This window comes from Lemur catta, chromosome 17 (genome assembly GCF_020740605.2).
Source record: "Lemur catta isolate mLemCat1 chromosome 17, mLemCat1.pri, whole genome shotgun sequence".
Taxonomy (NCBI): Eukaryota; Metazoa; Chordata; class Mammalia; order Primates; family Lemuridae; genus Lemur; species Lemur catta.
The window spans coordinates 15,276,313-15,292,067 of record NC_059144.1 but is presented as its reverse complement, the minus strand read 5'-3'; positions in this window follow the sequence as shown (position 1 = coordinate 15,292,067).

Here is a 15,755-nt window from a genome sequence, read left to right as displayed (position 1 = left end):
CATTCCTGAGAAGTCACTCTGGCTTTGATGAGTTAAAATTTAAAGCTGGGGATGAGAGCCAGACATTTCCAAAGTGGACTAGCAAAGTAAATCCCCCCCAAAGGGACATTCCCATTGTATTTACAATGGAGGCCAATGTCAACACGCAAGGTCAAAGAGTCACACTTATCCTTGAAAAGCTCTCAGAAAGGTGCCAGGTTGGAGACAGACACACTGCCCCCCAGTGAATCCAACAGAGACAGCATTTCCTCCCAGTTTCCTCCCTGTGTCTCAATTAAGTGCCTGCAGGAGACCCTGGTTTGGGTTGAGAGGCTGCGTTGTGTGGACAATAGACACCTGTGGACCCAAGAGTCTCCCCCTCAGTGGGTCATGGCCCTCATGAGACTCAAAGGGGAAGTCACCCATCCTGGTTTGTCACAACTGAGGAGTTTACTGAAATACAGGGTTTTCAGTGCTAAAACCAGAACAGTCCCGGGGGAAATATAAGAACACCTGTAACAGCAGGTTTACCCCTCACACACCCTCCTGGGCATGCATATGTTGCACACTTAGTTTTCTACAATGTTAGTTGCTATAATAGAACACCCAAGACTAGGTAATTTACACAAAAACAAACACAAAAAGAGGTTTATTTCTTACAGTTCTGGAGACTGGGAAGTCCAAGATCCGGTGGCTGCATCTGCCTGGCTTCTGGTGAGGGTCTCATGCTGTGCCATCACATGGTGGCAGGCATCACAGGGCAAGACTGGACGCAAGAGAAAATGAATGAGGCTGAACTTGCTTTTGTGACAGCTCACTCTTATGATAATAATCCCACTCCCTGGAGAATGAACCCACTCCCTTGAGAAAGGCGTTAATCCCTCTTAACAACCTACTTACCTCGTAAAGCCCCCCTTCCCAACACCATTACACTGAGGATCAAATTTCAACATGAGTTTTGGAGGGGACAAACCACATCCAAACAGCATAAAATGGTTGTTTCCTGCTGCTACCACCCAGCCTACCCCGACTCCACCCAGCACTCTTCAGCAGGGCAGAGGGTGAGGGTTCAGAGAGCAGGCTCTGGAACCAGGCTGCCTGGGTGTCCAACCCCAGCTGCAACGCTCACCATCTGTGTGTCTTTGGGCAAGTCACTTCCCCTCCCTTTGCCTCTGTTTCCTCATCTATTCAATGGGAAGAATAATAACAACACATTCCAAGGATCGAGTTAATAGGTACAAAGCAGTTAGGACGGCACCTGCCATACAGTAAGCTACTCAGGCTACAACCCCTTAACTTAGACCTTGACGTCTCAGGGGCCTGATGCACTTTGGGATTTGGGGAGTTTGGGTTTTGGAAGGCATGTGACATATGTTATGCAACACCCTAATGGGGCCTGGCTTAGCATCCCATAACTAAATGCATCACTATTTCTGCAGAAAACAATGATTGAATATTCATGCAACTGTTCAGGTTAGGTTTTTGCTACCAAATGAGTTTTGATGCTAAACATAAATTATTTTGTTCAGAAATGTTGGGATCTCTGAAGTGTGGATAAGGGATTGTAGACCGGTGAAAGGGTTTGCTATTATTATTGTTTAATGTATATCTGGTGTAAGTGCCATGTACTTGCTTCTTGAGCACAACGCTGAGTTTTGTGCCCAAGGCCCCTTTGGGTCCCCAGAGTTCTCTAGCAGGGCCTTTCTGCACCAACAGCTCTGAACAACCTCCAAAGGCTGAGGCGACACTCTCTTTTTGTCTTTCTCTACCCCAGCCCTCAATTTAGTTCCTTTTCATGTGACTTTAATGGTTGGTGGTGGGGAGGGGTAGGTTGCAAACTCAAGTCTCTGAGAGCCTTTTTCTCAGCCTGAGCTGGGGCAGCCAGCTGGCCCCCAGTGGGGGAGGGGCATGGGTTGTGGGGAAGTGCGAACAAGCTGTGTTTCTGGCAAAGCCGTGTGGGTTCTGGGCAGTCGTCTGGTCTGGGCAGGCGAGATAGTGGAGCCAAAGCAAAGCAGGCTTCTGGCCACTCAGCAGTCCCTGGGTGTCCACAGACGTCATCTCAGTGGCAGACACTGTAGCACTTGCAGAAAAGTGTCAGAGGGGAATCCGGGAAGTTTTCCCAGCTGGGATGTGTCTTCTCTGAGCACTCCAGGAAATGCACGTTTCAACAGGTATTAGGGACTTACAGTGGCTCTGCGGGGGGGAGGAGGGGAGAGGGCTGGCTCCCTCCGGCCCTCTGACACAGACGTTGCTGGCCCAGCTAATGAATTCTGCAAATTCATTCCTTTCGAGATTTGATTGTCTGGGAGGGAAAATTGGCTCCTGCTCCTTATCAGTGGAGCTTTGGCACTCAAAAACATGGGCCTTGCCCAAGAGGGAGAGAGAGGAGGCCTGGCGTCCGGCCCCTGGCAGAGGGAGCCTTACATCGCCTGCTGGGTGCTTCAAGCCTTCTGTGAACTGGGGGATCCTAGAGAGGTCATGGTTCCCACCTCCTCCTTTGGCACCTCCACCATCTGGGGTACCCCCTGTCCCGTGGCCACTTAACTCCACCCCAAAAGGATCCTAGACTTTGGACATCTCCATCACTTTCTCCCTCCCTAATCAAACCTCCCCTCTGCTCACAGATAAGAAAGATACTGAGAAACAGCAGTGGAGGAGGAGCTGGGAGACCTCTGCCCCTACACACTGTGACCTTGAACTGGTCCCCTGTCCTCAGTGCCTCTGTTTCCCCATATATTTGAGGGAGGGATAGAATTTGACCAGGAGCTGCAAAATCAAATCACTGTAGGAGCCAGGCAGATGGGGGTCAGGGATCAGGTGAGTTGGAAAATGCCAGCCAGGCCGAAGGAGGTGGCCGCTGCAAAGTTCCAGCTCATTGTCGCCGTGTGGAAAAGTGAGCCCAGTGTGGCCAGATTCCTGACTTCTCAAGGGAAGCCGTGTTCGTGGGTCTAAGCTGCCATGACAAACAATCCTGCTGCTCAGTGCCTGAAGGCCATAAAGGTTTATCTTCTGTTCCCACCACCATTCAGTGTGGGCAGCAGGAGCCTCTACACGGCCATGGAAGAGGCTGGCTCCTTTCATTTTGTGGCTCTGCCACCTGTGAGGGCCTCAAGGTCCCCCCCCCCAGGATCCTCTGCATCCGGCCAGCAGACAGGGAAGACAGTACGGAGGATCGCAAGGCAGGTTTTAGGGATTGGGTAAGACGTGGTGTGTATCACTCCTGCCCACATTCCGTGGGCTAGAACGTGGTCACGTGGTCCCAACTGACTGCAAGGGAGGCTGAGAAATAGAGTCTAGCTGTGTGCCAGGAAGAAAAGACCTGGGTTTGGAGAAAGCTAGTCAAACTCTGCCACAAGCTGAGATTTTATGTGTAATGTTTTAATTTTTAAATATTGGTAAGTAATTCAAATTTTGCAAAGATACTGTGTGGCTTTCACAACCCCTGTTTATGAGCCATCTAGTCCCTATGCTGTCAGGTTGTGACCTTCTACCCAAATGATCTATGATTCCACTGGGACAGGCCAACGACTGCTGAGGCGGCTGCTTTTGTCTACTGAGGTGCACACACAGTCGTTCAACAAACGTCTACTGAACTCCTGCTCCACGCCAGGTCCTGGGACAGGCAGTGAGGACACGAGACGAACAAAAACCCATTCCTTCCCTGGAAGAGCTCACAATTGTTTTTATCTCTGTGTGGAAAACAGTGTTAGATTGTAAAACCAAATTTTAGAGTTATTTGCCATAGTGCTACACTTTAACACTAAAATATAACTTAACTGAAGAGAATGGCTTCCTAAGGGGGAAAGTCTAGGCTGAGCCTCCGTCTCCACCTCCCTGGGAGGGGGAAGATGATGCCTATCTTACAGGGCTGTTGGGAAAGAAGAGAAACATTGGAAAAGTCTAGCACACTGGAGTTGTACAACCACCGGTTCACCCGCTGCTGCTGCGGTGATCCAGGGGTGATGACTTTGGGCAGAAAGCATCCTAACATCTGCTTTAATTCTCAGCCAGCATTTACTGAATGTGACCCCGGGCTGGGCCCCATGCTAGGTGCTGGGGACAGTGGTGAGAAAGGCCTGGCCCCTCCGAGAGAAACTCACAGTCCACAAGCCTGCCCGTGATGGAGGTGCGCTCATCCCTCTTCAAAGCAAGGAGGGAGAAGTGCATGCACATATAAGAGTTACTTTTTGATAACAAACAGGTTCATCGTCTTGGTTGACATCAGCAGAAGCCTTGGGGTGACCCCAAGGGGCTGGGGTGCAGGTGGGGGGTTGAGACAGGCTCAGCCTGCAGAGAGGAGGAAAAGGCTTCCTCTTAGGCCCCAGTTCACAAAAATGAAGCTACCACTTGGTGATTCTGTGCCCAGGGCCTGAGCACTTCCTCTAACCTAACGCTATCTACAATCCTTTCACTCTGTGGAGGGAGGTGCCGTCATTAGACCCATTTTACAGATGAGGACATCGAGGCTCAGAACGGTATTGCCAACTTGCCCAAAGCTTCACAGCTGGTAAGATTCAAATCTAGGTCCACACTCTTTCATGCCTCGCGACATGAGGCAGTGGGACGGAGATTTCTGCTGTGGGGCTTGGGAGACCTCCTCCCAGGTTCCCGATCAGCAGTCCAGGATGCAGAGTGGGAAGCAGGCCATCTAGGGCTCTGCGGGGGTCTGGTAAGAAATGAAGTTTCTCTGTCTGAGCCTGGGAAGCTGGAGTTCATTTGTTTCTTCATTCATTCACTCGTTCTGGTTGACTTCCAACTCCAGGAGTTACTATCTGGGTGACCCTGGCAGGTCACTTCAGCCTTCAGAGCCTGAGACTCTTTTACGTACTGGGAACTGCTCAAAGTCTACTGAGGGTGCACAGTGGACTAGACTGACACGGCCTCCAGCCGCATCCAGCAGGTAGTGGGGTGGGGACAGGGGCAGCCAGCTTATTCTAGAGGCTTCCTGGAAGAAGCGATGCTGGCTCGAGTGGAGGTGGGCAGATGAGAAGCTGCTGACCGCGTTCCTCTCCGGTAGGCGTGGTGGGATTTCATTCTGGGGAGAGGCAGAGGGGATGCTGCAGACTTGCTGTGAACATCACAAGCTTAAGCCCCGGAGCCCCTCACTGGCCAGGCGCCTTCCAGCGGCCTGGGAGGTGCTGAGCAAGGCACGCTCAGGATCACATGCTTTTGTGGAACTTGCCAATGTAAGATATTTTAATGGTACTTGATTAAGAATGCTTCCTCTTCCCGTGCCGGCTTCCCTCTGTCACACTTCCCCTCCTTTGGGTGTTGCTGGAGTGGCGGGTGGCATTTTTGGGGATCTAGCTAAGGGGAAGTTGTCACAGAATACTGGCATCAGTGAAAATAACAAAAGCCAAAATACACCGCTATGAAGAGGATGTTGACAACAAACTGGTTAACAGGTGGCATCAGTTCACAAAATATTTAAACTTAGTAATCAAGAAAACAGAAAGTCTCAAAATCTTACAGCTCCTGTAGGAAAGAAACTTGATCGAGGTCCTTCTAAATTTGACAACAATCCTAAAATTTTATGACACTACAGTAGTCCCCCATTACCCTAGGGGGATATGTTCCAAGACCCCCAGTAGATTCCTAAAATCACGGATAGTCTGAACGCTACGGGTACTATGATTTTTCAGCCTGGTAACCAAGACAATGACTAAGGTACTCACGGGACAGTAGCATGTACAGCGTGCACACGCTGGGCAAAAGAAAGATTCACACCCCAGGTGGGACAGAACAGGACAGTGTGACATTTCATTATGCTACTCAGAATGGTGTGCAGTTTAAAACTTATGAATTGCTTATTTCTGGAATTTTCCATTTCATATTTTTGGACTGCAGTTGACTGTGGGTATCTGAAAGCTCAGGAAGCAAAACCTTGGATAAGGGGAGGCTACTAGATCAATAATGAGTTGCGAAGCCGAAAGAAACTTTTCTAAACTAGCGACAATAAAAAATTTTAGTCAACTGTGCCAGAGAAAAGACTACATTATCTTCTTAGTCCCTCTAAAGAAAATGACATTACTAAATCAATGTCATATGATGCGGTTAACCTAAAAGTATGCAACAAAAATGTAGAAAATGAAATTATTATGGAGATATATCATATTAATATAAATATGAAAGTAAATGTAAATGTAAATTTATATAATTATGTAACATAAATGTAATGTTAATGTGTAAATATGTTTGTTGTGTAATTTAGCATGTTTAATAACATCTTACATTGTCATGTTACGAACTCTTGCTGGCTGTGTGGCCAGAGAGGGGAGGGAATCTTGGGATCCTTATCCAGAGAGACCAAGGCCAAAGAAAGAATCTAACAAGTTGTTTCCTTCAGCTTCCCACCAGTGCAGGAATCCTCTCCCTGACAGCTGCCCACTGAGTGTGGGTTTTGCACACCTCCTGGGATGGGGAGCTTACCCCTCCCGCAAATCCTGTACTATCATGAGTCAAAACTCTGGTTATGGGAAGTTCTTTTGCCAAGCTTACCACTAGCTGTCTGCGGTCCCTCCTTGGGTCCTGATCTTCCCCAAGATCCCCAGAAATAGTTGGCTGCTTCTTCCAATTTCATTATAGCTCTGCAGTACTCTAGTGTCTTGTCCTTGCCCCACATAATCTGACTTCCTTCAAAGATCCCTCTTATGTCTTGACTTCCAAAATCTTCCTCATCCATTATCTTAAAGATCTATCAACCTGCCATACTTATATGAGGGTGAGAATGATGATGATGATAATAGTAACAGCTAACAAGCATAATTTAACATGTTTAATGTGTGTGTGCACTTGGTTTTGCTCTTATAAATGAACATTTAATAATAATTATGTTTTATAATGTCTTTACTTAAAAAGATTTTTCAAATCTTTTTGGTAACTATCCCCTTAGAGTTTTGCTCAGCTAAATTAAATGATGAATATTCACTGAAAATCTAGATCATTTCCAAATAAGATATAATGCTAAGACATTAATTACTACATATGAGTTTAAGCTCATATACTTTTGACTTCTTATTTCAGGGAAACAAAAGATATTTAGATCTGTTAGTAAAAATTTCCTGTTCCACGTTGAAAAATTGTTCCATTACAAAGCTTATGTTTCTAAACATTTAAAATATGTATTCATAAATTGTTAGTACTTGACTGACAGTTAAAATTACTTATTTCATAGGTTTTCACTATAAATTAAAGTTATTAAGAGTTAAAATTCTGACCGATATATGGTAACTAAAATAAGATAAAAAGGAAAACAATTCTATACACGGAATGTATATGAAAAGTAAGGTGCGTTTAGTAAGGAAGGTTATAAGAAAGACATGAGGATGTGGTTTTCATTAAAGAAAACGTGATTTTTGTCTAGAGGTTATTTAAAGTTGTATAAAATTGAGGACTAAAAGAAGGAAAGAATGAAATAGATAAATTGAATGGATATTAGAAAGTTTGGAAAAGAGAATGGAAAAATTGTAAGAGGTTATAAAAGCTTTATGGAAATATTATCTTGTGTGGTCAAAGCTTATTGAAATTGGATAGATTTGTTTATGAGGTTTTATTAAAATTAGGTTTAATATTTATAATACACTGATGCAAAGGTAGACTTTGGTTTTCTCTTTTGAGCAAGATTTTCACATATTATTAATAAGATATAGTGAAAGATTTTTTTGTTAACCTTTTGAGTAAACTTCAAAAAAGTGGGGGGAGAGACAGATTCCTTTGGTGTCATGCTGTCTTTATTAGGTGCTTTGATTATTTGGAAAACTGAGTCTCCTTTCTATGAAACAGTAAAGGTTTTGCTTTTTGAGATATTTGAATTATCACTTTGGCTAGATGACTGTTATTTTACAATAACCTGTGATCTTATTTTGATATCAAGTGTTTTAAACCTTTAAATTTGATGTACTTCCCAAAATCAAATTTCAAATTCTAAATTAAATCTTTTTGGACATGCAAAAAAAGGGCCCTTCAAAGTCCAAGACAGACATATTAGCTTTTTTTTTTTTTTTGGTATGTTAAAACTATATGGGAAGCACTGTCAGATAAGAAATGCTGTTTAACTTTCTTTGAATTATATTTGTATGTGTTATTAATGCATTCCAAAATGTATGAGATTTTAAAAAAATCTGATAAGTCTTGGTATACATTATCAGTCAGAATTATGGTCATTATGTTAAATTGTTGTATGCTACAGAAATAACCAAGTTTTCTTGTCAATTGGGTCTTTAACCATGGCTATTCTAAGTCTTTCATCATCCATAGATAATTATTGTTTTACCTTAATTCTTCTCAAAAAGTGGTTTATAATCAGCTACAATCCAAAATTTGCTTCCTCAAAAAAATTCCTGGAAGGGACCATGACAAGTACTCTTGAATACAGATTTCTGGTAACTTTGGAGATCATACCATTGGATGGAGTAAAAACTTCCAGAACTCTAATAAAAACAAAAAACTGATGGGTTCACGAAGATTGCTGATCCAACATCAAGCAGAACAAGACGTAATTACGTGGGACTGAATTAATGGAGGATTAAAATGGCTTTTTATGAATTTTTGGTTGAAACATTGATGATTCTTTTTATTTTGTTTTCCAGAGTCAAGAAAACTTTTCTTTTAAGCTACTTATAGCTTACAGCAATTGGGTACAGTAGTATTTTGTGAGCAAATTGAGACATTTACCTTTCTCTCTGATTTCTCCAGAATTCAGAAAATATTTCTGAGTATCCTTATTGTATAGCAATACAGTTATTTGTCTAAGTTCAATATGAATTTCCTGCTTTCCTTTGTAACAGGACAATTGGAGGCACTGGTTACTTTACCAAGGCTTTGACTGGCATGGCTTATCTTCAGATGTGACCAGACTGCTTCGAGGGGTTGAGGTTGACTTTATAAAACCAACAGACTTGGAAAAAGACTGTCTACATGGTTCCCTTACAGGGTTCCTGACCTCGAGGTAAGTAAAGAATGCCACTTTCTGACAAGCTCAGGAACCTCAAGATATTTTGGAGACCTTGGGAAGAGAGAAATCCACCTAATTCATACAGGCATTACAAGCACAGTCTGATGGTGAATCCTTGTACTTGGCTTCCCAGCCTTGAGAGGCTTTTAAAAGTCTAATCTGAAATTCTTTATGGAAAAGTTCCAGGAAAGCCAATTTAAAAGGACTCTATATGGCCAATGACTATTCTTGCTGCACTTGATGCAAATAATCAGGCCAAGTCTTACTTGTAAAATCATAGTACCCCGAAGACTAGAGATGGTTCAACAAGTGAAAACAGCTGTATAGATCAATGACTTGACTGTGGTCTCATTTTTTGCCACTCCGTGATGCCATCGCAGTTTGGCTTTTGGGGGCTCTAAAAATTCCTCACTGAGACATCTCCTCCTTCGCCCTCTATGTGGGACAGGACTATCCAGGAATGAGCCTTCCCAGTGACAAGGGACACTGTGACACTTAGATTTTGATCATCAATGCTTTCATGAAGAAAGATATTTGATCAAAAGGGGCAAATGAGATAGAAAAAACACTTGTCATCTAAGGAAAGCAAGCCCCCTTTAAATTATCAGGCCCAGAGAGAGATTGGAATGAGACAGCTAAGTAATCCCCTCACCTTGAGCTAAGTAATCATTTCAAAGCTGCTTGCTGTATGGACCCTGGGCTGAGTGTCACCACCAAAAGCTGTAAAGTAACCTAACAAGGCCATACACTGGACACCATAACTCATACCCTACAGTGCAACAATGTATAGCCAATCACTAATCAATCATTTCTGAAAACCAATAAGAATTCCTGAAAAACAACTTGTGTAATCACCCCCTCTCCTTTTTCTCTTTAAAAACTTGAGCCTCTCTTCTGTTCTCCGGAGCATTTGCCAAGGTAACTTGGAAGTATTTCTGGGCTGCAGTTCTCAACCTTGGCCCAAATAAACTCGTTATTTATATTAATTGGCATCAGTTTCTTTCTTTTGGTCGACAGTGTTAAGTATATTCACATTGCTCTGCAATAGATCTCCAGAACTTTTTCCATCTTGCAAGAGTGAAACTCTGTACCCACTAAACAACTCCTCATTGCCCTTCCCCCAGCCCGTGGTAACCACCATCCTACACTCTGTCTCTATGAATCTGACTACTCTAGACACCTCAAATACATGCAATCATACAGTAGTTGTCTTTTTGTGACTGGCTTGTTTCTACTAGCATAACGTCCTCAAAGTTCACCCATGCTGTGGCATGTGTCAGAATGTCCTTCCTGTTTTAGGCTGGTCATACTCATGTATCTATATGTAGCCACATCAGGTATTCCCTTAAGTAAGCACTAAGGGAGCCAGGGATGGGCCAAAAGAGCAGAGGGAGCACTGAGAGCTGGTTTTTTTTGGAGCTTCTTGCATTCCATTGCTCCCTGGGGCGCCTCCTGTTTGCAACAAAGAGAGACTCACCCTGGGAAAGGCACCAGGGCAGACGGCCCCCTGCAGCCTGCCCCAGAGCATCCCGGCGGCTCGGGAGGGCTAGATACGCAGTCACCAGATGCCTGACCCCACAGACGCCCTGCCCAGCCTCAGCTGGTCCCTGCTAATGGCCAGGCTGCACCTGGCAGTGATCTCAGAGCAGGGGCTGCCAAATCTAGCCATCGTGCGGCAAAGTGGGAAACAGCCTGCCTTTGTCTTCCCTCCTCCCCTGCCCTGCCCTTCCTGGGCCACCAGGAAGCTGGGTCCCCAGCTCTCAGGGCCATTATAATAGCAACTATTCACATCTGCTCTACCCTGCATGGTTCACCAAACATGCCTCATGGGACCCTCGCAATGGCCTGCAAGGGAGGGAGAAGGGGTGTGGAGAGACTGGGAAGATGCCCCCCACCCCTACAGGTGAGGAGACCGGGCCCAGAGAGGCAGTTGATGGGTCTGCTTCCCCCACCGGACTACGAGCTCCTCGAGATGAAGGATCAGGTCTTGCTCATTCAGTCATCTACTCTAGGTAGAGGAAACAGTGCAAATGCAAAGGTCCTGAGGCAGGATTGCATATGGTATGTTGGAGAACCATCTAGAAGGCCCATGTGGCTGGAATAGTTTGAGAACAGCTGTAAGAGATTAGCTGGAGAAGTGGGCACTAGGCAGACCGTGCAAGGCCTTGGAGAACATGAAGTGGAGTCTGGCTTTTATTCCAGTTGCCACGAAGTCACTGCGAGAGGCTTCTCTGAGATCACACACTGAGAAACAGCGGCCAGTTAGACAGGTCTGTCCTCATGTTCTAGAGTCAAACGTAGGAGGCAGACAGTTAAATGGCCAATCACAGAGAGCATGAGCCCACGATGAGGGACAGGCAGGGCTGTGAAAGCCCAGATGAAGAGTCCTGCCCCAGCCCGAGGGCCCGAGAGCACTTCCCGGGGGAGGAGACAATTCAGCTGAGACCTGACTCGGGAGGGGACGGGAAGTGGATTCCAAGCAGAGGGACCAGCAAGTGCAAAGACCTGAGAAGAGAGAAAGCCTGGGGCATTCGGGGACCATAAGCGGTTTAACATGGCTGGATTGTAGGGGCAAGCAGGGGTTGGCCTGGGTGCAGGGACAGCAGCTGGCAGGGGTCTGCTCTCTCACTTAACGTACCAAGAACATTTCCCTAAGTCAGCAAGCATCCTCTTCCGCAGGATTTTTAGGGGCTGCATAGTATTATTCCATTGCACATGCTGCTGTGGAGAGATCCCCAGGGTTGGACTTTTAGGTTCTTTCCAGTTTTCCCTATTATAAACAGTGCCGTGATGCCCGTCTTTGCTCATCTGTCTTCCTGCACATGTATTATGATTGCCATACAGCGCAGCTGGCAAGCCTCGGGGGTTACTTGGCAGACAGGCTCGAGGGCTGCCTTGGAGGGGCCAGAGTTGGATCTGTCTGCCAAACCAGGCCCAGGCCAGCCCTTTGCTGGGTTTCTACTTGAGGAACCGTAAACAGGGAGGTGCTGGGAGAAGGCTCGAGGGACAGATAAGGAGCCCTGAATGTGAACTCTGGCTGCCCAGGCCAGATAACGGGCAGGAGAGAGAGGAGCCCCAGACCCTGGGCCCCACACGTCCTGTCGGCCGTATGTTTGTCTGTCCAGCTGGCCTGGTGTACCAGCTCCCGGTGCCTTCCAAGCAAGTAACAAAAGCACATCCAATCGAGCACGGGCCTGGGTTCAAATTACAGCTCTCCCGCTCAAGTGCTAAGTGACCTCGGGCCAATTGCTCAGTCACTCCCAATCTCAGTGTCCTTATCTGCAAAACAGGGAAAACAACCTAATAGAAAGAGAAACGAGATCAGTGAGTCCTGGCCATAGTCCCTGCTCCCTGGAAACGATGTTGTACATTTTTATTGTCATCTTGGGTCCCCATCCTTTAAAACAAAATTATTTTTACAACAGTTTTATTGAGATAAAATTTGCATGCCATATTCTTCACCCATTTAAAGTGTACAATTCAAGTTTTTTTGTACGTGCACCATAAATTTTGGTACTTTCTCTTCATCCCTAAAAGAAACCCTGTACCTATTAGCAGTCATTCCCTATCTCCCTGCTGAGTCCCTGCCACCATCCCCCAGCGCTAGCAACTGCCAATCACTTTCTCGCTCTACGGATTTGCTTATTCTGGAAATTTCATATAAATGGAATCATACAAGATGTGGTCTTTTGTGACTGCTTCTTTCACTTAGCATCATGCTTTCAGGTCCACCCATATTATATCAGCATGTATCAGTCCTTCCTTCCTTTTATTGCTGAATAACATTCTATGGCATGGATAGACCACATTTAACATAGCCATTCATCAGCTGATGGGCATTTGGGTTGTCTCCACTTTTGGCTCTTAAGAATCATGCAGCTACAAACATTGGTGTGTGGACACGTGTGTTCATTTCTCTTGGGTATATACTTAGGAGTGGAATTGCTGGGTCACATGACAACTCTATTTCTAATATTTTGATGAACTGCCAGACTATTTTCCAAGTATTGCACCACTTTACATCCCCACCAACAGTGTATGAGAGCTCTGATTTCTCCACATCTCACAACACTCGTTATCGTCTGTCTTTTTGATGGTAGCCATCCTCCCGGGTATGGAGTGACATCTCATTGTGGTTTTGATTTGCATTTCCTTAATGGCTAATGTTTCCATCTTTTTCAATGGAATCCTCTTTTGGTGTCCAGGGGCACAGAAATCCTGGGACACCCCATTCCCAATGTGGAAACACTAACTTGCCCCAAAGAAAGAAAAGAATCTTAGATGGAAAAAGATGTTCATTACTGCCACATAACATTCCCTAACAAAAGTGGCTGTTCCATAAATGAATGAATGATTTCCTTGTTTGGGGGCACTGAGTAGTTCCCAATGTTCTTCTATTATCTTTAATATTACAATTACAAAGAGTGGTTATCACATGGGAAATGCCTATGATATGTGAACAAAAGCAGAATGAAAACATACTCGGTTTAGTCGTTTTAGATAAAAAAAGTTTGTTAAAACATCCAAACATTTTTTGAGCACTGCTGTGTGCCAAGCCCTGTGCCAGCTTATGGGCAAAGGCTGGAAAAGAACTGGCAAGAATGAAAGCCCTACTTGTGTCGGGAGTGAAGTTCCGGGTGACAGATTCCTCACCCTTCCCTGCCCCTTTCCCCAAACTCTCTCTACTGTTGCAATATAGCCTGGCAATGACAAAACCGAGAGAAAAAAGAAACCATGATGGACCAAAGAATGACGGGAGAAACATTTCTCAAGCCAGTGCCTTTCAAGGCTGTTATATTGTAGAATCTCCACACAACCCCTGGGAAATTAATAACAATAACTGCTAATATTAGGGCACTTACTGTGTGCCTGTCCTGTCCCACTGGTTAGATACCATTATTGTCCCCATTTTACAGATGAGAAAACTGAGGCTGGGCAAGGCGGTGCCCTTCTGCTTGGTGGTCTGTCCTGCGTTACCCAAACATGTGCAGAGCTGCCCTGAAGCTCATGTTCACACTCAGATCCACATCTGCACACACAGGACGACACACGCCACACCCAGACACACATGTGCACTCACACATAGCACTGCTCATAGCCAGAGGTATGTGCATTGTGACACATGTGTATACACATGTATATTCCCATGTGCACACATGTCCTACACTTTTGGACACACATCTGCCTGAGAGTGGGAAAGGGGTGCAGATACAGGAGCCAGAGTCCAGCTTTTGCCTCCCCCCTGCACCTGCCAGCAGGTGTGTGCAGGACGGGGTGGGGCATGGACAGGTGGCTACGGGCTCAAAGGGCAGAGCTGGGCTTGTACTAGAGACCCACCTGCCAAACTTCCACATGGGGCTACAGTGACTAAGGGGCCTTGCCTTTTGGGCAAACCCCAGCCGGAGGGTGGGGTCCTGATGCTCCAGGAGCCCCCAGGGGATGGAGAAGATGAGAAGCGTGTCCAGCAGCCCCTCTCGGGGGCAGCATGGCATTCTGGCTAAGGGCAAGCACTCTCTGGCAGGATGCCGGGGTTAGAAGCCTGTGGAGTAAGCCGTTTTGGCAAAGGGGGTGTGGGATATGAGGAGGAGGGGAGACTGGCACTGAGTAGAAAGAACTTCCCCAGGACCCAAAGTCTGATGACCTTGGCCCTGCATCCCACTAGCTGGGTGACACTGAGCAAGTCGATGTCCTCATTTGTAAACTGAGCACAAATCATTCCTCTGACCACTAAACAAGTATCTGTTGAGGACCTACCATGCCAGGCACGGTGCCCGGCTCCGGGAACACAGCAGCACAGACATGCCCTTGCCTGCGTGGAGCGTGCGCAGTTAGGGGAAGGACGAAATGAAAACGTCCTGCACTCAGTAGCTGCTCAGTCAGCATTCCTCCTGTCTTCCTTTCCTGCTGTTATAAAGGCTAAAGGCGGTGCAACAACATTACAGAAAGTGTGGAGAACGCGGGACCGAGGTGCGGGAACTCTATCACCAAGAATCCCGCCACACCCAACACAGCTGCTACCTTCATCCTTGCCGATTTCATAATCTCATACAGGGGTTGGCGCACGGTAATTCATTTCAATGAATTCATACATTTGTGATCAACAGGAAAAAGCTAATTACATTGTAACAGATTTACCTGATGAAAAGCAAAGCAAGCAATCACGGCCATCCCTTTGCCTACGTAGAAGCTTTTCTTTGGGGACAATATTTCCGTTTTATAGAAAAGGAAACCGAGGCTCAGAGAGGTCAAGGCACTTACCCAAGGTCACACAGAGAGAAATGCGAAGAGCTGGTTCCAGGAGCCTGGACCCTGTTGCCCACGCTGTCCCGGCTGTGGCGGGCAGCCAGGGATGGACGCGGGGCTTCAGGGGTCACACCTGGCCGCCTTTCCGTCCACTGGAGCTCCGGGTTTGGGGAGCCCCTGGGGGCCAGTTGCAGCCTACCCCGCCACCGGCAGCCAGCCCTAGGGACACAGGAAACCTACCAGGCTTTTCACTGCCTGGGGCTGAGGGCGGGGGCGGGGGACACTTGGGCCCGGAACCCCCTACTCTCACCTGGCTGGGAGGCCTGTTCGGTCCGGGGCGCAGAGCTCCGACCTCGGGGCTGCGGTTTCTGGCGCCCTCTAGTGGGCACAGAGCAAAGCCCCGGCTCCATCGGGGAGAGGGAGCCCCAGCTGCCCAAGTCAGCGGCTGCGGCTGCTATTGGTGATGATGATGAGGAAAGTTTCACGCGATGAGTATTTACCAGGTGGAGGCCCTTTTACACCTGATCTAATTCAGTTCCCTTAACAACTCCCTAAAGGTAGGAACCATTATTACCGCTTT